The sequence below is a fragment of the Bubalus kerabau genome, chromosome 9 (assembly GCF_029407905.1).
Source record: "Bubalus kerabau isolate K-KA32 ecotype Philippines breed swamp buffalo chromosome 9, PCC_UOA_SB_1v2, whole genome shotgun sequence".
In the NCBI taxonomy this organism is placed as follows: Eukaryota; Metazoa; Chordata; class Mammalia; order Artiodactyla; family Bovidae; genus Bubalus; species Bubalus kerabau.
This window is the reverse complement of record NC_073632.1, coordinates 7,411,647-7,433,268: the sequence shown is the minus strand read 5'-3', so window position 1 is coordinate 7,433,268 and position 21,622 is coordinate 7,411,647. Positions and strand designations below refer to the sequence as shown.

At 53.3% G+C, this 21,622-nt stretch overlaps 1 long non-coding RNA gene across 1 annotated transcript in view; it reads left to right on the top strand.

The window, feature by feature from the left end:
* The first annotated feature begins 975 nt into the window (after positions 1-975).
* The window catches only part of LOC129659948 (uncharacterized), a 33,711-nt gene continuing 13,064 nt past the window's right edge, over positions 976-21,622 (top strand). The window contains exon 1 of the long non-coding RNA XR_008718253.1: positions 976-1,094. This is a non-coding gene — a long non-coding RNA (uncharacterized LOC129659948). The remainder of the gene's footprint in view (positions 1,095-21,622) is intronic.

The following is a 21,622-nucleotide window of genomic DNA, read 5'->3' as shown; positions in this document are numbered from 1 at the left end:
AGTGGAGGCAGGAACTTCAGTGTTCCTATCCATTTCTGATTCCGATCACAGCATCCCTGCATAGTTGGGAGAGGTGAGTCAGGCCTCGTCTTGTGTGCAGGAATGGACCTCCGCTTGCCTCTCGAGTTGTTCACTGGGTGACAGGCACTTGTTGAGCTGTATGAGTAACCTGCCGTCCTTTCCGGACGATGCACGGGGGTGTCAGTGCCCCTTCGTGTTGTTCTTTCATCCACACTATCTTCGAAAAGGTGTCTGGGCATCAGGTTCTTATCAAGAGTGGATCGGGAAATCGCGGTCTTTCGGCATGTGGCCCCACCATCGAGGTTATGTCTCGAATTTCCTCGTGAGACAGCCTCATCTGAGGTGTGCGGGGAAGGTGGGAAACCCCTTGCAGACAAAGCAGGGGAATCGACCCTGCTGTCGCGATCAGGAGGGGAGAAGGGGCTCAGATGAAGTGGTGCCGGGAACCTCGGTGTTCCCCTCGAGTGCAACCCGTATGTCGGGGAACTTTTGGGGTAGCATTAAGGGTGCCAAATATCATTTTGCACTTCAAGATGGAACGTGGGACTTCTCTTGAGACGCTGGAGTGGGCAAGGGCCTCATCTTGCGATGACGGGGGAACCACGTGGTTTTTCTCGAGTTGAGGTGAAATTCTCGAGTTACTACTGGGAATTCAGGCTTCCTCTTTTGTTGGCCCAGGGAGGTCCAATCTTCCATTCGAGTTGCGAGGGAGAGCTGGGGATTGCTCTCGAGTCACTGCAGGGCAAAAGACACCTCATCTAGCCTCGTGTTCAGCACTCAATGGTCCTCTCCAGGGGCGACAGGGATCTCGGGGTTGCATTACAGACTCACCCGGGGAGTTAGGCCTCATCTCCAGGGGAAGCAAAGGACTCCTCTCTCCTCTTGAGCTGCGACGCGGATCTCTTGGAGCCCACTTAGTGGCCTAAAGGGAGTCAAGCCTCCTCTTCAGTTTGCAGAGAGGACTCGGGATTGCTCTCCAGGCCAGACAGGAAAAGAAGGCCCTCATCTCAAGATGACGGGGACGTCTCGTGGGTTTTCTCGAGCTGCGGCACCAGTGTTGGGTTTCTCACGAGGTACGACGGGGAGTTCAGGTAGCCTCTCGTGTGGCAACAGGGAAGTCAGGTCTCCATGGGCGGGGCAAGGTGGAGCGCGTCATTGCTCTCGAGTCAGGGTAGGGGAATCGGGCCTCAAGATGGGTTGAAGAAGGATTCTCGAGTTCTTTCTAGGGTTGCGGCAGGAAACCCTGGGTTCCCTTGACTTGTGCTGGTGACCTCAGGGAGCTTCTCAGGGTGCCTCTGAGAAGTCAGGGATACTGTTTAGCTGGGAGGGGCCTCTCGGGTCTCCTCTGGTTTTGGTGCAATGGAAGACGGCCTCATCTCGAGTTGAGGCAGGAACCTCAGGGTTCCGCTCCTGACTTCCTGGCGCTGGATATGACTCGGATCGCAGGGTCCCTGCTGAGTTGGCTCAGGAGACTCAGGCCTCGTGTTCTGCGGAGGAATGGAACTCCGCTTACCTCTCAAGTTTTTCAAGGATGACACCACTTTTCATGCTGTGTGTGGAACCTGCATGTTTTTCAGAGATGCACAGGGGCGTCAATGCTCCTTCGTGTTGTGCCTTCATCCACAGGTTTGCCTTCGAAGAGGTGTCTGGGCATCGGGTTCTCCTCAAGTGCGGACCGGGAAATCGGGGTCTTTCAGCATGTTGCACCACCCACGAGGCTACATCTCCAAATTCCTCGTGAGACCGGCCTCATCCTGAGGTGCTCAGGAAAGGTCGGGAACCCTTTCCAGACAAAGCAGGGGAATCGACCCTCCTTTCGGGATCAGGAGGAGAGAAGGGGCTCAGATGAAGTCGTGCCGGGAACCTCGGTGTTCCCCTTGAGTGAAACTGGTAAGTCGGGTAACTTTTCAGGTTGCATCAAGGGTGCCAAGTACCGTTTTGCACTTCAAGAAGGAACCTGGGACTTCTCTTGAGACGCTGTAGTGGGCAAGGGCCTCATCTAGCGCTGACGGGGGACCCACGTGTTTTTTCTCGAGTTGCGGTGGGATTCTCGACTTACGATGGGGAATACAGGTTTCCTCTTGTGTTGGCCCAGGGAAGTCCAATCTTCCACTCGAGTTGCAAGTCAGAGCTGGAGATTGCTCTCGAGTCACTGCAGGGCAAAATAGAGCTCATCTAGGTTTGTGTCCAAGACCGAGTTTTTCTCTGCAGGGGCGACAGGGATCTCAGGGTTGCATTCCAGACTCACCCAGGGAGTCAGGCCTCGTCTCGAAGCGAATAAATGGACTCTGCTCTCCTCTCGAGTCGCGACGGGTATCCCTTGGAGCCCAAGAGTGGCCTAAATGGAGTCAAGCCTCCTGTGGAGTTTGGAGAGAGGATTCGGGATTGCTCTCTAGGCCATGCAGGAAAAGAAGGCCCTCATCTGGCGATGACGGGGGCATCTCGTGGGTTTTCTCAAGGTGCAGTGCCTGGTTGGGGTTTCTCACGAGATAGGACGGGGAGCTGAGGGAGTCTCCTGTGGTGCCACGGAAGTCAGGTCTCCATGCGCGTGGCGAGGGGGAGCTCCTCATTGCTCTCGAGTCTTGGTAGGGAAATTGAGCCTTAAGACGCTTTGAAGAATAACTCTCGAGTTCTTTCTCGGGGTGTGGCAGGAAACCCTGGGTTCCCTCGACTTGTGCCCGTGACCTCAGGGAGCTTAGCGGGGTGCCTCTGAGAAGTCAGGGATACTGTGGAGTTGAGAGGGGCTTCTCGGGACTTCACAGAGACTGGTGCAATTGAAGAGGACCTAATCTCGGATTGAGGCAGTAACGTCAGTGTTCCTCTCCATTTCTGACTCGGATCGCAGGGTCCCTGCAGAGTTGAGACAGGAGAGTCAGACCTCGTCTTGTGTGGAGTAATGGAACTCCACTTTCCTCTCGAGTTGTTCATGAGATGACAGGCCACATGTCGAGTTGTATGTGGAACCTGCAGTTTTTGTGGACGATGCACGGGGGTGTCAGTGCCCCTTCGTGTTGTGCCTTCATCCACAGGGTTACCTTCGAAGAGGTGACCAGGCATCGGGATCTTATCAATAGCGGATCGGGAAATCGGGGTCTTTCGGCATGTGGCACAACCCACGAGGCTATGACTCGAATTCCCTCCTGAGACTGGCCTCATCCTGAGGTTCGCCGGGAAGTCTGGGAACCCCTTCCAGACAAAGCAGGGGAATCGACCCTCCTGTCGCCATCAGGAGGGGTGAAGAGGCTTAGCTGAAGCGGTGCTGGGAACCTCCGTGTTCTCCTCGAGTGAGACAGGGGTTTTGGGGAAATTTTGGGGTCCCATCAAGGGTGCCAAGTACCGTTTCACACTTCAAGACAGAACATGGGACTTCCCTTGAGACGCTGTAGCTGACAGGGGCCTCATATTTCGATGACGGAGGAACCACGTTGTCAGGGATACTGTGGAGCTGGGACGCGTCTCTCGGGACTCCACTAGGTTTCGTGCAATGGAAGAGGTCCTAATTTTGAGTGGAGGTAGGAACCTCAGCGTTCCTCTCGTGACTTCAGTGGCGCTGGTCTGATTCGGATGGCAAAGTCCCTGCAGAGTTGGGACAGGAGAGTCAGGCCTCGTCTTGTGTAGAGGAATGAAACTCCGCTTGCCTCTCGAGTTCTTCATGGGGTGACAGGCCACTTATCGAGCTGTATGTGGAACCTGCGGGTTTTTCCGGATGATGCACGAGGGTGTCAGTGCCCCTTTTGTGTTGTGCCTTCATCCACAGGGTTGCCTTCGAAGAGGTGTCCAGGCATCAGGTTCTTATCAAGAGCGGACCGGGAAATCGTGGTCTTTTAGCATGTGGCACCACCCGCGAGCTACGTCTCGAATTTCCTCGTGAGACCGGCCTCATCCTGAAGAGCCCCGTGAAAGTCGGGAACCCCTTACAAACAAAGCAGGGGAAGCGACCCTCCTATCGCAAACAGGAGGGGAGAAGGGGCTCAGATAAACTGGTGCTGGGAACCTTGGTGTTCACCTAGAGTGAGACCGATATTTCGGGGAACTTTTGGGGTCACATCAAGCATATCAAGTATCGTTTCGCACTTCAAGACGGAACGTGGGACTTTTCTTGAGACGCTGTAGCGGGCAAGGGCCTCATCTTGCGATGACGAGGGAACCAAGTGGTTTTTCTCGAGTTGCGGCGGGATTCTTGAGTTACAAAGGGGAATTCATGCTTCCTCTTATGTTGGCACAGGGAAGTCCAATCTTCCATTCGAGTTGTGAGGGAGAGCGGGGGATTGCTCTTGAGTTACAGCAGGGCAAAAGAGACCTCATCTAGGCGTGTGTCCAGGACCTAATATTCCTCTCCAGGGGCGACAGGGATCTCGGGGTTGCATTCCAGACCCACCTGGTGAGTCAGGCCTTGTCTCGAGGGGAAGCAAACACTCCATTCTCCTCTCGAGTCACGACGGGTATCTCTTGGATCTCACTGAGTGGACTCAAGGAAGTCAAGCCTCCTCTTCAGTTTGGAGAGAGGACTCGGGATTGCTCTCCAGGCCAGGCAGGAAAAGAAGTCCATTATCTCTCGATGACAGCGGCATCTCGTGAGTTTTCTCGAGCTATGACACAAGTGTGGTGTTTTCCACGTGGTACGACTGGGAGCTCAGGGAGCCTCTTGTGTGGTGCCAGGGAAGTCAGGTCTCCATGCGCGTGGCTAGGGGGAGTGCGTCATTGCTCTCTTGTCATGATAGGGGATTCGGACCTCAAGACGCATTGAAGAAGGACTCTCAAGGTCTTTCTCAGGTTGCGGCAGGAAACCATGGGTTCCCTCGACTTGTGCATGTTATGTCAGGGAGCTTCTCAGGGTGCCTCTGAGAAGTCAGGGATACTGTGGGGTTGGGAGTGGCCTCTCGGAACTCCACTGGGTTTGGTGAAATGGAAAAAGGCATCATCTTGAGATAAAGCAGGAACATCAGGTATCCTCTTCATTTCTGCCTCGGATCGCATGTTCCTGCAGAGTTGGGAGAGGAGAGTCAGGACTCATCTTGTGTGGAGGAATGGAAATCCGCTTGCATCTCGAGTTGTTCACGGGGTGACATGCCGCTTGTCAAGCTGTATGTGGAACCTGTGGGTTTTTCCGGAAGATGCACGGGGGTGTCAGTGCCCCTTTTGTTGTGCCTTCATCCACAGGGTTGCCTTCAAAGAGGTGTCCGGTCATCGGGTTCTTCTCAAGAGCGTACCGGGAAATCGGGGTCTTTCAGCATGTGGCACCCCCCCACGAGGCTACGTCTCGAAATTTCCCATGAGTCCGGCCTCATCCTGAGGTGCGCCGTGAATATCGGGAACCCCTTTAAGTCAAAGTAGGGGAATCGACCCTCTTGTCCCTATCAGGAGGGGAGACGGGGCTGAAAAGAAGTGGTGCCGGGACCCTCGGTGTTCCCCTCAAATGAGACCGGTGTGTCGGGGAACATTTGGGGTCGCATCAAGGGTGCCAAGTACCGTTTTGCACTTCAAAACGGAACGTGGGACTTCCCTGGAGATGCCGTAGGGGGCAAGGGCCTCATCTTGCGATGACGGGGGAACCACGTGGTTTTTCTCGAGTTGTGGCGGGATTCTCGAGTTCCGATGGGGATTTCAGGCTTCCTCTTGTGTTGTCCCTGGAAGCCCAATCTTCCATTCGAGTTGCTAGGGAAAGCTGGGGGTTGCGCTCGAGTCATTGCAGGGCCAAAGACACCTCATCTAGGCGTGTGTCCAGGACCTAATATTCCTCTCAAGGGAAGACAGGGATCTAGGGGTTGCATTCCAGACTCAGCCGGGGATTCAGGCCTCTTCACGAGGGGAATGAATGGACTCTGCTCTCCTCTCAAGTCGTGAGGGGTATCTCTTAGAGCCCATTGAGTGGCCTAAAGGGAGTCAAGCCTCCTCTTCAGTTTGGAGAGAGGACTCGGGATTGCTCTCCAGGCCATGCAGGAAAAGAAGGCCCTCACCTCGCGATGACGGGGGCGTCTCAGGGGTTTCCTCGAGCTGTGGCGCCCTTTGGGGTTTTCTCACGAGGCACGACGAGGATCTCAGGGAGCCTCTCGTGCGGTGCCAGGGAAGTCAGGTCTCCATGTGCGTGGCGAGGGGGAGCGCGTCATTGCTCTCGAGTCATGGGAGGGGACTAGGGCCTCAAGACGCGTTGAAGTAGGATTCTCTAGGTCTTTCTCAGGTTGCAGTGGGAAAGCCTCGTTTCCCTCGACTTCTGCCGGGGACCTTAGGGAACGTCGCAGGGTGCTTCTGAGAGGTGAGGGATACTGTGGAGTTGGCAGGGCCTCTCGGGACTCCGCTGGGTTTGGTGCAATGGAAGAGGGCCTCATCTAGAGGGGAGGCAGGAACCTCAGTCTTCCTCTCCATTTCGGACTCCGACCGCAGGGTCCCTGCAGAGTTGGGACAGGAGAGTCAGGCCTCGTCTTGTCTGAGGAAGGGAACTCCGCTTGCCTCTCGAGTTGTTCAGGGGGTCTCAGGCCCCTTGTCGAGCTGCGTGTGGATCCTGCGGATTTTTCCAGATGATGCACGCCAGTATCGGTGCGCCTTCGTGTTGTGCCTTCACTCACAGGTTTGCCTTCGAAGAGGTGTCCGGGCATTGGGTTCTTATCAAGAGCAGACCGGGAAATCGGGGTTGTTCGGCATGTGGCATCACTCACGTGGCTAGTCTCGAATTTCCTCGTTTGACCGGAGTCATCCTGAGGTGCGCCGGTAAGGCCGGGAACCCCTTCCAGACAAAGCAGGGGAATCGACTCTCCTGTCCCTATCAGGAGGAGAGAAGGGGCTCAGATGAAGTGGTGCCGGGAACCTCGGTGTTCCCCTCGAGGGAACCCGGTGTGTCGGGGAACTTTTGGGGTCGCATCAAAGGTGCCAAGTACCGTTTCGCACTTCAAGATGGAACGTGGGACTTCTCTTGAGACGCTGTACCGTATAAGGGCCTCATCTTGCGATGACGAGGGAACCACGTGGTTTTTTTCGAGCTGTGGCAGGATTCATGAGTTATGACGGGGAATTCAGGCTTCCTCTTTTGTTTTCCCAGTAAGCCCAATCTTCCATTTAACTTGCGAAGGAGAGCTGGGGGTTGCTCTCGAGTCACTGCAGGGCAAAGAGACCTCATCTAGGCTTGTGTCCAGGAATTAATGTTCACCTCCAGGGGCCATAGGGATATCGGGGTTGCATTCCAATTGAACTCGGTGCGTCAGGCCTTGTCTCAAGGAGAAGCAAAGGACTTCGCTGTCCTCTCGAGTCACCACACGGACATTTTGGAGCCCACTGAGTGGCCTAAAGGCAGTCAAGCCTCCTTTGTAGCTTGGAGAGAAGACTGGTGCTTGTTGTGCATGCCATGCAGTTAAAGATGGCCCTCATCTCGCGATGATGGGGGCGACTTCTGGGTTTTCTCGAGCTGCGGTGCCAGTGTAGGGATTCTCACGAGGTACGACGAGGAGCTCAGGGAGCCTCTCGTGTGCTGCCAGGGAAGTCAGGCCTCCTTGCACGTGGCGAGGGGGAGCGCGTCATTGCTCTCGCGTCATGGCAGGGGACTAGGGCCTCAAGACATGTTGAAGAAGGACTCTCGAGGTCTTTCTTGGGTTGCGGCGGGAAACCCTCGTTTCCCTCGACTTCTGCTGGTGACCTTAGGGAACTTCACAGGGTGCCTCTGAGAGCGCAGAGATACTGTGAAGTTGGCGGGGCCTCTCGGGACTCCACTGGATTTGGTGCAATGGAAGAATGCCTCATCTCAAGTGGAGGAAGGAACCTCAGGCTTCCTCTCCATTTCTGACTCCGATCGCAGTGTCCCTGCAGGGTTGGGACAGGAGAGTCAGGCCTCGTCTTCTCTGAGGAATGGAACTCCGCTTGCCTCTCGAGTTGTTCAGGGGGTTTCAGGCCTCTTGTCGAGCTATGTATGGAACCTTCGGGTTTTCCGGACAATGCACGGGGGTGTCAGTGCCCCTTCGTGTTGTGCCTTCATCCACAGGGTTTCCATCAAAGAGGTGTCCTGGCATCGGGTTCTTTTCAAGAGCGGACCGTGAAATCGGGGTCTTTCAGCATGTGGCACCACCCACGAGGCTACGTCTCGAACTTCCTCGTGAGACTGGCCTCATCCTGAGGTGGGCCGGGAAGGTCGGGAACCCCTTGCAGACAGAGCAGGGGAGTCGACCCTCCTTTCGTGATCAGGAGAGGAGAAGGGGCTCAGATGAAGTGATGCCGGGAACCTCGGTGTTCCCCTCGAGTGAGTCTGTTATGTCGCAGAACTTTTGGGGTCGCATCAAGGGTGCCAAGTACCATTTCGCACTTCAAGATGGAACGTGGGACTTCTCTTGAGACGCTGTAGCGGACAAAGGGCCTCATCTTGCGATGACGAGGGAACCACGTGGTTTTTCTCGAGTTGCGGCGGGATTCTCGAGTTACGACGGGGAATTCAGGCTTCTTCTTTTGTTGGCCCAGGAAGTCCAATCTTGCATTCGAGTTGCCAGGGAGAGCTGGGGATTGGGCTCCATTCACTGAAGGGCAAACTAGACCTCATCTAGGCTTGTGTCCAGGACTTAATGTTCCTCTCCATGGGCGACAGGGATCTTGGGGTTGCATTCCATACTCACCCGGGGAGTCAGGCCTCATCTCGAGGGGAAGCAAAGGACTCCACTCTCTTCTCGAGTCGCGACAGGTATCTCTTGGAGCCCACTGAGTGGCCTAAAATGAGTCAAGCCTCCTGTGGAGTTTGGAGAGAAGTTTCAGGATTCCTCTCTAGGCCATGCAGTTAAAGATGGCCCTCATCTCGTAATGACGGGGGCGTCTCTTGGGTTTTCTGAGCTGCGGCGCCAGTGTGGGTTTTCTTACGAGGTATGACGGGGAGCTCAGGGAGCCTCTCATGTGGTGCCAATGAAATCAGGTCTCCATGCCCATGGTGAGGTGTAGCGTGTCATTGCTATGGAGTCATGGTAGGGGAATCGGGCCTCAAGACACATTGAAGAAGGACTCTCGAGGTCTTTCTCTGGTTGCGGCAGGAAACCCTTGATTCCCTCGACTAGTGCCGGTGACCTCAGAGAGCTTCTCAGGGTGCCTCTGAGAATTCAGGCCTCCTGTGGAGTGGGGCAGGCCCTCTCCGGAGTCCCTGGGTTTGGTGGAATGGAAGTGGGCCGCATCTCGAGTTGAGGCAGTAAATTCAGGGTTCCTTTCCATTTCTGACTTCGATCACAGGGTCCCTGCAGAGTTGGGACAGGAGAGTCAGGCCTTGTCCTGTGTTGAGGAATGTAACTCCGCTTGCCTCTCGAGTTTTTCACGGGATGACAGGCCACTTGTCGAGTTTTATTTGGGACCTGCAGGTTTTTCCGGTCAATGCAATTAGGATGTCAGTGCCCCTTCGTGTTGTGACTTCATCCACTGTGTTACATTCGAAGAGGTGTCCGGGCATCGGGTTCTTATCAAGAGTGGACACGGAAATCGGTGTCTTTTGGAATGTGGCACGACACACGAGACTTCCTCTCGAGTTTCAGTGTTAGACAGGCCTCCTCCTGAGTGCGACAGGAAGGTCGGGATCCCTTTCCAGACAAAGCAGGGGAATCGACCCTCATGTCTAAATCAGGAGGGGAGAAGGGGCTCAGATGAAGTGGTCCCGGGAACCTCGGTGTTCCTCTCGAGCAACACCGGTATGTCGGGGAACTTTGTGGGTTGCATCAAGGGCATCAAGTACCGTTTCGAATTTCAAGAGAGAACGTGGGATTTATCTTGAGACGCCTCAGCGGGAAGGGGCCTCATCTCAAGATGACTGAGGAACCTCGTGGTTTTTCTGAAGTTGCGGCGGGATTCTCAAGTGATGACGGGAACTCAGGGAGCCTCTCGTATTGCCCCAGGGAAGTCCAATCTCCATTCGAGTTGTGAGGGGGAACTGGGAATTGCTCTCGTGTCGCTGCAGGTAAATAGACGTCATCTAGGCTTGTGTCCAGAAAATCCGTGTTCCTCTCCAATGGCCACAGGGATCTTGGTGTAACATTCAAGGTTCACCCGGGGAGTCAGGCCTCGTCTTGAGTGGAAGCAAAGAATTCCGCTCTCCTCTCCAGTTGTGACAGGTATCTCTTGAAGCCCACTGAGTGGCCTAAAGGGAGTCAAGCCTCCTGTGGAGTTTTGAGAGAGGACTCTGGTTTGCTCTCTAGGCCCTGCAGGAAATGAACAGCCTCATCTCACAATGATGGGAGAATCTCATGGTTTTTCACGAGCTGCGGCGCAACGTGAGGGGTTTTCCTCGAGTTACGACAGGGAACTAAGGAAGCCTCTCTTTTGGCCCCAGGGAAGTCCAGTCTCCACTTGAGTTGTGAGGGTGGAGTGCGACATTGCTCTCGAGTCACTGCAGGGGAATCCGGTCTCAAGATGCGCTGAAGGGGGAATTCTGAGGTCTTTCTCGAGTTGTGTCAGGAAACCCTGTGTTTGCTCGACTTGTGACGGTGACCTCAGGGAGCTTCTCCTGTGCCTATTGGAAGTTAGGAATACTGTGGACTTGGGAGGGGCCTCTAGGAATCCACTTGTTTTAGTGCAATGGAAGAGCGCCTCATCTCGAGTTGAGGCGGGAACCTCAGGTTTCCTTTCCTGTTTTGATGTGGGTCTCGGGCTGTGTATGCTGTTTCAAACAGGGAGGTAGGTCTCGACGTGTGTGAAGGCATGGAACTCTTCTTTCCTCTCGAGTTGTCAAAGGTGTTTCAGGCCTCCAGCCGAGTTGAATTTGGGACCTGGGGCTCTCTTCGGATTAACAACCAGGGCATCAGAACTCCTTCATGTTGTGAGTGGATTCTTGGCTGACATTCGAATCCGTGCAAGGAAATCAGGCCTGATCTCGAGTGGAAGGGGAAATCAGTGGCTTTCGAATTGTGACAAGGTCCCCGGGCTCCCCTCCAGTGTCAAGTAGATACCAGCCTCCTCTCGAGGTGCGACAGGGACGTTGGCATTCCTTTCCAGTTGAAGCAGGGCAATCGACCCTCATCTCGACTTGAGGTGGGGAAAATGGGGTTCTTCTTGACTTGTGGTGGGAATTTCAGCATTCCTCTCGAGTGGGGACGGGTATCTCGGGAAACTTCTGGAGCTTCATAAAGCATGTCGAGGACCCTTTCAAGCTCCAAGTGAAACGTGGGCTTTCTTTGGAAACGCTGCAGCATAAAAGGGTCTCTAGGCCCTGCAGGAAAAGAAGGGCCTCATCTCGCGATGACGGTGGAATCTCGTGGTTTTTTTCAAGCTGCGGCGGGAGTGTGGTGTTTCTCACGAGTTCACGGGGAACTCAGGGAGCCTCTCATGTGGCGCCAGGGAAGTCCAGTCTCCATTCGAGTTTAGAGGAGGAGAGTGGCATTGCTCTCGAGTCACGGTAGGGGAATCGGGCCTCAAGATGCATTGAAGAAAGGCTCTCGAGGTCTTTCTCGAGTTGCTGCAGGAAACCCTGGGTTCCCTCGACTTGTGCCAGTGATCTCAGGGAGCTTCTCTGGGTTCCTATGAGAAGTCAGGGATACTGTGGAGTTGGGAGGGGCCTCTCAGGACTCCACTGGGTTTGGTTCAATGTAAGAGGGCCTCATCTCGAGTTAAGGCAGGAACCTCAGGGTTCCTCTCCATTTCTGACTTTGATTGCAGGGTCTCTGCAGAGTTGGAACAAGAGAGTCAGGCCTCGTCTGTGTTGAGGAATGGAACTCCGCTTGCCTCTTGAGTTGTTCAAGGGGTGACAGCCCACTTATCACGGGACTAAGCAGGCTCTGATCACACTGCTCACCAGGCACTGATCACGTGACTGAGCAGGGTCTGATCACATGACTCAGCAGGCACTGATCACGCGGCTGAGCAGGCACTGATCATGGGGAGAGAATCCACTCATCACGGGTCTGAGCAGTCTCTGATCACACAGCTGAGCAGGCACTAATCACAAGACTGAGCAGGCGCTGATCACACGACTCAGCAGGCGCTGATCATGCAGCTGAGCTGGCACTTATCACGCGGCTGAGAATCCACTGATCACGGGACTGAACAGGCTCTGATCACACGGCTGACTAGGCACTGATCACGTGACTCAGCAGGCACTGATCAAGTGACTGCAAAGGCTCATATCAAATGCCTCAGCAGACACTGATCACGTGGCTGACAAGCTCTGATCGCGTGGTTAAGCAGGCACTGATCACGTGACTGACCAGGAACTGATCACGTGACTGAGAGGCACATATCAAATGGATCAGCAGGCACTGATCACGCTGCTGAGCAGACAGTGATCACGCGACTGAGCAGGCACTGATCACGAAAATGACCAGGCACTTATCTCGTGAATGAGAAGGCAGGCACTGATAATGTGGCTTAGCAGGCACTGATCATGCGGTGGACCAGGCAATGATCTCGCAGCTGAGCAGGCACTGATCACGCAGCTGAAATGCACTGATCACATGGCTGAGCAGGCACTGATCACGCAGCTGGCAGGCGCTGATCACGCGGCTGAGCAGGTGCAGATCACGCTGCTGATGGGTGCTGATCACGTGGCTGAGCAGGCTCTGATCTTCGACTGAAAGGCACTGATTATGCAGCTGAGCAGGCCCTTATCACGTAACTGAGAAAGCACATATCACATTGCTCAGAAGGGACAGATCACAGGGCTAAGCAGGCACTGATCACGCAGCTGAGCAGGCGCTTATCTCATGACTGAGAGGCACATATCAAATGGTTCAGCAGGCACTGATCACGTTGCGGAGCAGACACTGATGACGCAGCTGAGCAGGCGCTGATCACGCGGCTGGCAGGCCCTGATCACGCAGCTGACAGGTGCTGATCATGCGAATGACAGGAGCTGATCAGGCGACTGAGCAGGCACTGATCACATGGCTGACCAGGCGCTGATGACATGGCTGAACAGGCGCTGATGATGTGTCTGACAGGCACTGATCAGGTGGCTGAGCAGGCACTGATCACCCAACTAACCAGGCACTGATCATGTGACTGAGAAGGCACATATCACATTGCTCAGCAGGCACTGATCACGGGGCTAAGCAGGCACTGATCACAGGGCTAAGCAGGCACTGATCATGTGACTGAGAAGGCACATATCACATTGCTCAGCGGGCACTGATCACGGGCCTGAGAAGGTACTGATCATGCAAGTGCAGGCACTGATCACGTGACTGAGAAAGCCCATGTCACATGGCTCAGCAGCCACTGATCACAGGGCTAAGCAGGCGCTGATCACGTGGCTGACCAGGCGCTGATGACTCGGCTTACCAGGTGCTGATCACGCGGCTGACAGGCACGGATCACGTGGCTGAGCAGGCAATGATCAAGCGGCTGACAGGCAGTGATCATGCTGCTGACAGGCGCTGATCATGCAGCTGAGCAAGCTCTGATCTGCGGCTGAAAGGCACTGATCACTCGGCTGAGCAGGCGTTGATCACGTGGCTGACAGGCGTTGATCACGGGGCTTAGCAGGCAGTGATCACGTGGCTGAACAGGCACAGATGACTGGCTGAGCTGGCGCTGGTCACACGGCTGACAGACACTGATCACGCGGCTGAACAGGCACTGATCACAAGGCTGAACAGGCACTGATCAGGAGGCTGAACAGGCACTGATCACACAGCCACAGGCACTGATCAGGCGGCTGACAGGCGCTGATCACACGGCTGAGCAGGTGCTGATGACGCGTCTGACCAGGCGCTGATCACGCGGCTGAGCAGGCACTGATCATGTGGCTGACAGGCACTGATAACGTGGCTGAGCAGGCAATGATCACGCGACTCACCAGGCACTGATCACGTGACTGAGAAGGCACATATCACATTGCTCAGCGGGCACTGATCACGGGCCTGAGCAGGTACTGATCATGCGAGTGCAGGCACTGATCACGTGACTGAGAAAGCCCATGCCACATGGCTCAGCAGGCACAGATCACAGGGCTCAGCAGGCACTGATCACGTGGCTGAGCAGGCACTGATCAGGCAGCTGAGCAGGCGCTGATCATGAGGCTGACAGTCACTGATCACGCTGCTGAAAGGCACTGATCACTCCGCTGAGCAGGCCTTCATCACATAACTGAGAAAGCACATATCACATTGCTCAGATGGGACAGATCACAGTGCTAAGCAGGCACTGATCACGCAGCTGAGCAGGCGCTTATCTCGTGACTGAGAGGCACATATCAAATGGTTTAGCAGGCACTGATCACGTTGCGGAGCAGACACTGATGATGCAGCTGAGCAGGCGCTGATCACGCGGCTGAGCAGGCGTTGATCACGTGGCTGACAGGCGTTGATCACGGGGCTTAGCAGGCAGTGATCACGTGGCTGAACAGGCACAGATGACTGGCTGAGCTGGCGCTGGTCACACGGCTGACAGACACTGATCACGCGGCTGAACAGGCACTGATCACGCGGCTGAACAGGCACTGATCACGAGGCTGAACAGGCACTGATCACACAGCCACAGGCACTGATCAGGCGGCTGACAGGCGCTGATCACGCGGCTGAAAGGCACTGATAAGGCAGCTGACAGGCACTGATCAGGCGACTGACAGGCACTGATCAGGCGGATGAGCAGGCGTTGATCACGTGGCTGACAGGCGCTGATCATGCGGCTGAGCAGGCGCTGATCACGCAGCTGAGCAGGCAGTGATCACGGGGCTGACAAGCTCTAAACACGCGGCTGACAGGTGCTGATCACGCGGCTGAGCAGGCCCTGATCATGCGGCTGTCAGGCACTGATCACTCGGCTGACAGGTGCTGATCACACCGCTGAGCAGGCAGTGATCACGCGGCTGAGCAGGTGCTGATCAGCCGGCTGAAAAGCACTGATCAGGCGGCTGACAGGAACTGATCAGGCAGCTGAGCAGGCAATGATCACCCGACTAACCAGGCACTGATCATGTGACTGAGAAGGCACATATCACATTGCTCAGCAGGCACTGATCACGGGGCTAAGCAGGCACTGATCACGTGACTGAGAAGGCACACATCACATTGCTCAGCGGGCACTGATCACCGGCCTGAGCAGGTACTGATCATGCAAGTGCAGGCACTGATCATGTGACTGAGAAAGTCCATGTCACATGGCTCAGCAGGCACTGATCACAGGGCTAAGCAGGCACTGATCACGAGCTGAGCAGACACTGATCACGCGGCTGACCAGGCTCTGAAGACGTGGCTGACCAGGCGCTGATCAAGTGGCTGAGCAGACACTGATCACGCGGCTGACAGGCACGGATCACGTGGCTGAGCAGGCAATGATCAAGCGGCTGACAGGCACTGATTACGCAGCTGAGAGGGCAGTGATCACGCCGCTGAGCAGGCAATGATCACGTGACTGACCAGGCGCTGATATGTGACTGAGAAGGCACATATCGTATGCCTCAGCGGGCACTGATCACAGGGCTCAGGAGGCACTGATCTCACGACTGAGCAGGCACTCATCACGCAGCTTAGCAGGCACTGATCCCAGGGCTCAGCAGGCACAGATCTGGCGGCTGAGCAGGCACTGATCACGCAACAGACCAGGCACTGATCACGTGACTCAGAAGGCGCATATCACATTGCTCAGCAGGCACTTATCACAGGGCTAAGCAGGCACTGATCACGTGGCTTATCACGCAGTGATCACGCGGCTGAGCAGGCGCTGATCACGTGGCTGAGCCTGTGCTGATCACGCAACTGAGCAGGCGCTGATCACGTGGCTGACAGGCACTGATCAGGCGGCTGAGCAGGCACTGATCACGCGACTGACCAGGTACTGATCACATGACTGAGAAGGCACATATCACATTGCTCAGCAGGTGCTGATCACTCCGCTGAGCAGGCGCTGATCACGAGACTGAGCACGCGCTGATCACTGGGCTGAGAAGGCACTGATCACACAGATGAGCAGGCAATGATCACAGGGCAAATCAGGCACTGATCACGTGACTGAGCAGGCACTGGTCATGCAGCTGAGCATGCACTGATCACGCGACTGAGCAGGCTCTGATCACGCAGCTGAGGCGCTGATCACTGGGCAGAGCAGGCACTTATCACACAGCTGAGCAGGCACAGATCAAGTGGCTGAGCAGGCACTGACCACGCGGCTGACAGGCGCTGATCAGGCGGCTGATCAGTACCTGGTCATTCTCGTGATAAGTTCCTGGTCAGCCGCCTGATCAGCGCCTGTCAACCACGAGATCAGTGCCTGCTCAGCCACCTCCTGATCAGTACCTGCTCTGCCCAGTGATCAGTGCCTGCTCAGCCCTGTGATCAGTGCCTGCTCTGCCCAGTAAGCCAACTATTTCACTCTCCACTTTTACTTTAATAAAGAGGCTTTTAGGTTCCTCTTCACTTTCTGCAATAAGGGTGGTGTCATCTGCATATCTGAGGTGATTGATATTTCTCCCGGCAATCTTGATTCCCGCTTGTGTTTCTTCCAGTCCGGCATTTCTCATGATGTACTCTGCATATAAGTTAAATAAGCAGGGTGATGACACAGCCTGGACGTACTCCTTTTCCTATTTGGAACCAGTCTGTTGTTCCATGACCAGTTCTAACTGTTACTTCCTGACCTGCATAAAGATTTCTCAAGAGGCAGGTCAGGTGGTCTGGTATTCCCATCTCTTTCAGAATTTCCCACAGTTTACTGTGATCCACACAGTCAAAGGCTTTGGCATAGTCAATGAAGCAGAAGCAGATTTATTTCTGGAACTCTCTTGCTTTTTCCCTGATCCAGCGGATGTTGGCAATTTGATCTCGGGTTCCTCTGCCTTTTCTAAAACCAGCTTGAACATCAGGAAGTTCACGGTTCATGTATTGCTGAAGCCTGGCTTGGAGAATTTTGAGCATGACTTTACTAGCATGTGAGATGAGTGCAATTGTGCGGTCGTTTGAGCATTCTTTGGCATTGCCTTCCTTTGGGATTGGAATGAAAACTGCCCTTTTCCAGTCCTGTGGCCACTGCCGACTTTTCCAAATTTGCTGGCTTATTGAGTGTAGCACTTTCACAGCATCATCTTTCAGGATTTGAAATAGCTCAACTGGAATTCCATCACCTCCACTAACTTTGTTTATAGTGATGCTTTCTAAGGCCCACTGGACTTCACATTCCAGGATGTCTGGCTCTAGGTCAGTGATCACATCTTCGTGATTATCTGGGTCGTGAAGACTCTTAGACATGTCTAGACTAGAGTAGCGAAAACAACAATACTAGATATTTAATATTGACTATTTTCCAGTTCACAGGACTCTGACATTCATTTGGGTCAATGTTTTCTAGTATTTCCAACAGTTTGATATGTAAGGGCTACCCTTTCTGGAGACCATTTAAATAAGAACTCAGAACTTGAGCAATATTATCAAAACCCACAAGGCTCACACTGAGACATACATAAATCCAGACAGACAGCCAAGAGATCTTCCAGGTTTCTGCCTGAGATTTAAAATATTTCTTAGAGCCCTTTTCCTGGGGGGTGGGGGGTGGCTGCAAGACAGGCTTTGGTAACAAGCTCATTGTGTGTAATTGCATATGAAAAGAACCAGCTTTCCGGGGTCCAAGACAAAAAGGTTCCTTGGTAACCAATTTTGTCTGGATCTATAGAATATCATGGCCCTCCTAGGTCAGGTCATCTTTCTTTTCTGTAGTCATCGTTTTATCCCTAAATCATAGACAGCTTGGATTGTCTCTGTGGGGTGGATTTACTTGTCCTTGGGTTTCATCTGGCGGCAGTAGGTGAAAGAGGTCCAAGAGCCTCTCCTGGAACCGGGCTTTGGGGTGGGGCTCACTGCGCGCCTATGGTGAAGGAGGGGACCACACTGGGAGCGCACCAGGGGTGGGGCAAACCCCCGGCGGCAAAGGCTGAGGGTCTGTGGTGTCGGGGCAGGGGTGGGGGTCCCAGTTATACTCTTGGGGGTTACCACTGCAGCTGGTAATGCACCGTGAGCACGCCAAGGGCGGGGCAAAAACAGGCGGGGCCGGTCGGGGTTCCAATCTGGGCGAGCTGAGGGGTCCCTGTTGTGCTCTAGGCGGTCGCCATTGTGGCTGGGAACTCACGGAGAGCGCGCCAGGGGCAGGGATCGTGTCATGTCGGGGCGGGGGTGGGGGTCCCAGTTGTGCTCTCGGGGGTTGCCATTGTGGCTGGGAAAGACCATTTCCTGTGCTCCTGGGTCCCCCTGGATCGGCATCCAGTGGGTGGAGCGGAGGGGTGCGGACCACAGGTAAGGGAACTGGGACTGCGTGGAGCAGGGAACCACGTACTCCATTCTCGGGGCTCCCCAACCTGGCAGTGGCAGAAAGCCCTCGCCTTTGGGGTCAAGGCCTTTGCCGCTTCACCCCTTTGCGGAAAGCTCAGAGCTGTGTGATTTTTCCAACAGTGTAGTGTCCGCTGGAAGTCCAAGGGACAGAACCCTGAACTCTGACCGGCTGGCCCAGCCCTGTTTCTGGGTCTTTGTAGGCCAGGGGACCCTTGACCACCTGCTGGGATGGGAAAGAGAAGGGTCAACGAATTGCACCCTAGAAACTTAGTAGGGTGCATGGATTTAAAAACCCAGTGGCTGCCCAGGCAGAAAAGGGAGGAGGGCACCTTGCTGCACTTTCATGACAGAATCTGTGGTTGTCCTGCTGAGGGGGCCTTTCCATGGGGACCCTGTGCAATAAAAGTTTGGTGTGTTGGAACTGAATAATTAGAGCATGTAAAAATTTTAAATTATGTGGTGGTTTAATTAAAAAAAAAGAAAACAACCAAGCTCCAAGTTTTTTGGAAATTGAAGTCTAAATATTCAAGGCCTGTTTTCCTTACACTGTGGCATTCTATGAAGAAATGTGTGTGTGTGTTTTTTTTTTGTTTGTTTGTTTGTTTGTTTTGTTTTAAGAAAAGTGTATGAAAAATGAGGGAAACAGGAAACCCAGAGGTGCCCCTGTAGTTTGGCAAAGGCCTTAGGAGGTCACTTGGAAATGCTGCTGGCTGTAGGGAGGCAGATGGGCACAGAGCTGTGCAGGCTTGTCCTTTGCATGCATGTTCTTGTGTGTGGAATCCAGCTCGGAGCCATCTCCTGACCTGTAAGAATTTCACAGACAAACCTTGAGCTAAGCAGTGTATTTTTTTTCTAAGGAAATCTTTGTCTTAAGCGATGTTAATATCCTATATATTTCCGCTCGACTCTGGCTTCAGGTCGGTTTCCCCAAAAGGCTCAGAAGCGACTTGAACAAAACAGTATGTTTTCCTCCTACCTTGTTCTCCTAATCCATGTTAAGGAAACGATGTATTTGCCTGGAAATCTCCCTTTCTTCAAGATTCATGTCAATCAATTTTTGGCCTGGGATGACTCACCTGCTGCCCATGTTATCTCAATGCATGTCGTGGGGGAGGGGCCTGGTGCCATTCTCTGAGACACTGCCTTTCTTTCCTTAGCAGACTGCTAGTGGCTGTATAACATCTGGCTAAAGACGAGCAGGGGGTACGCTTACTCCCCGCCCCACCCCCACCCTGCTGCAAGACTATGTCAGCAGCTTTCTCTATCTCTTTCATCCTTTAATAACACTTGATGACACAAAAGCTCTGAGCGATCAAGTCATATCGAATCTTCATTTCAGATTCAAGATGCATTTCATGGTATTGCCATCTTAAGTCTTTCCATCGCTATGGAGTATCTGTCCATGTATTCAGGATATTTTTCAGCCATGGTGTAAAATTTCCAGTGTGCCAGTCTTGTCATCCTCGTTACATCCATGGCAAAGAATTTTATTCATGTTGACATTATTGAAAGGGAATTTTTTTTTAATTCCTTTTCAGATTATTATCTGCTAGTGTATACAGATAAAACTGTGTGATCATTCATTTTCATCACTTTGGACAGCTTGATAGTTGTCTTTACCTTCTTTCCTTTCTCGTACTTTAAGATTATCCTGGCACATATATGTACTCCCTCACCCTAATCTCAGTCATGTGTTCGAAGAACTTCTGTCCTTTTATTTATTTATTTTTTGTAACACTGAATTCGTTTTGACTATGCTGGGTCTTTGTTGCTAGGTGGAAGTTGCTAGGACCTCTGGACTGCAGTCTCCCATCTCTTGTTGACCTCTTGCTGACCTCTCCAGAATCCGGGCTGGTGGGAGCTTGTTAGTTCCTTGTTCCTTACCAGGACCTCCTGTTGTAAGATGACTCCTGCAGGTGTTTTCTCTTCTCCGTTGCCTGGCAAGAGTGGGTGGTCACTGGTTCATTTAACAGAGTGTCCTTTGGTTCTCTGGAAAAAGGTCCTTCTCAGAGTAAATGTATAAAATTGTAAAAGTCAATGTTTGAAATAATGTATATTCCTAATTAGGTAAGTCGGCTTTTTTTGTTGTGTGTTAGAACTCATCAGCAGACCAAAGGCCATGTAGATCTTTTGTTGTTTTCTCAAATTGTATAGTTTTTGAATGGAATTCCGGTGTTGGTTGCAAAGTTTGTGCTTCTGTTCATGTCTTTTTTTTTTTTTTTTTAATAAACAGTTATTTATTTCTAGTTGATTGATCACTGATTTACAATATCGGTTTGATTTGTCATACATCCACACAAATGAACCATAGATGTACGTGTGTCCCCAGCTCTGGAATCTCCCTCCCACATCCCATGCATCCCCACCTCTCTAGGTTATTACAGTGCCCGAGTTTGAGTTCCTTGAGTCCTAACAGCAAATTCCCACTGGTTGTCTATTTACAAATGTTGGTGTACATGCCTCCATGCTGCTCTCTCCATTCATGTCACCCTCTCCCTCTTGTTCCCCACCCTGGTCCGTAAGTCTGTCCACTATGTCTGCGTCTCCAGTGCTGCTATGTGAACAGATTCGTCAGACCCATCCTTCTCGATTCCATGTTTTTCTCTTTCTGACTGACTTGCCTGTTTAATATGCTCTCGGTTCATCCCCTTCCTTAGAACGGACTCAAATGTGTTCCATCCAGGCTCTGACTGTTCCTTAGCCGTGTTTTGAGGAGGATCATGGAGCCATTGTGATCCATTTCAGTTTGGGCTTCCAGCCTTAGTGCTCACAGCAGAGCTGCTTGTGGGAGAGCCCTCTGAGGTCTGTGAGCGCGGGGCTGCCTGCTCTTCCCTGGCGGGAGCTTTGTCTCCTCAGGCCCCTCAGGGCTCGGGCTCCAGGGTCACGGGGCTGCATCCCAGCTGAGAGGAGCAGGGTTGCCTCAGTGCCCTCCAGCAGGGAGGCGCTGCAAGAGGGGAAAATGAGGACGAAGTAGACGTTTCCTGTGTCCAGCTGAGCGATGACCGGAGGTCCATCTCCGTGCACTCGGGGGGTGGGGGTGGGGAGGAGAGCTCCATGTGCAAATGGCGGGTTTCAGTTCGATTTCTGTTCGATAGCCTAGAGGATGGCCTTCACGGATGTTTTTCCGAGTAGGTGGCCAGTTTTCCTGTCCCTGTTTCTTCAGAAGACTGTCCTTTCCTCTTGGCTCATTCCTGGTTTGATTTTCATGAACTGACCACATCCATGTGGGTTCATTCCTGGGCTCTCTCTTCTCTCCTGGAGTCCATGTGTCTGTGTTCCTGCCAGTTCCTCACTGTGGTGGTTACTACAGGGCCGTGCTGCAGTTTGAAGTTGGAGAGGAAGATGCCTCCAGCTGTGTTCTTCTTTCTCAGTCTTCTTGGCCCTTTAAGGTCCTGTTCAATATTAGCAGC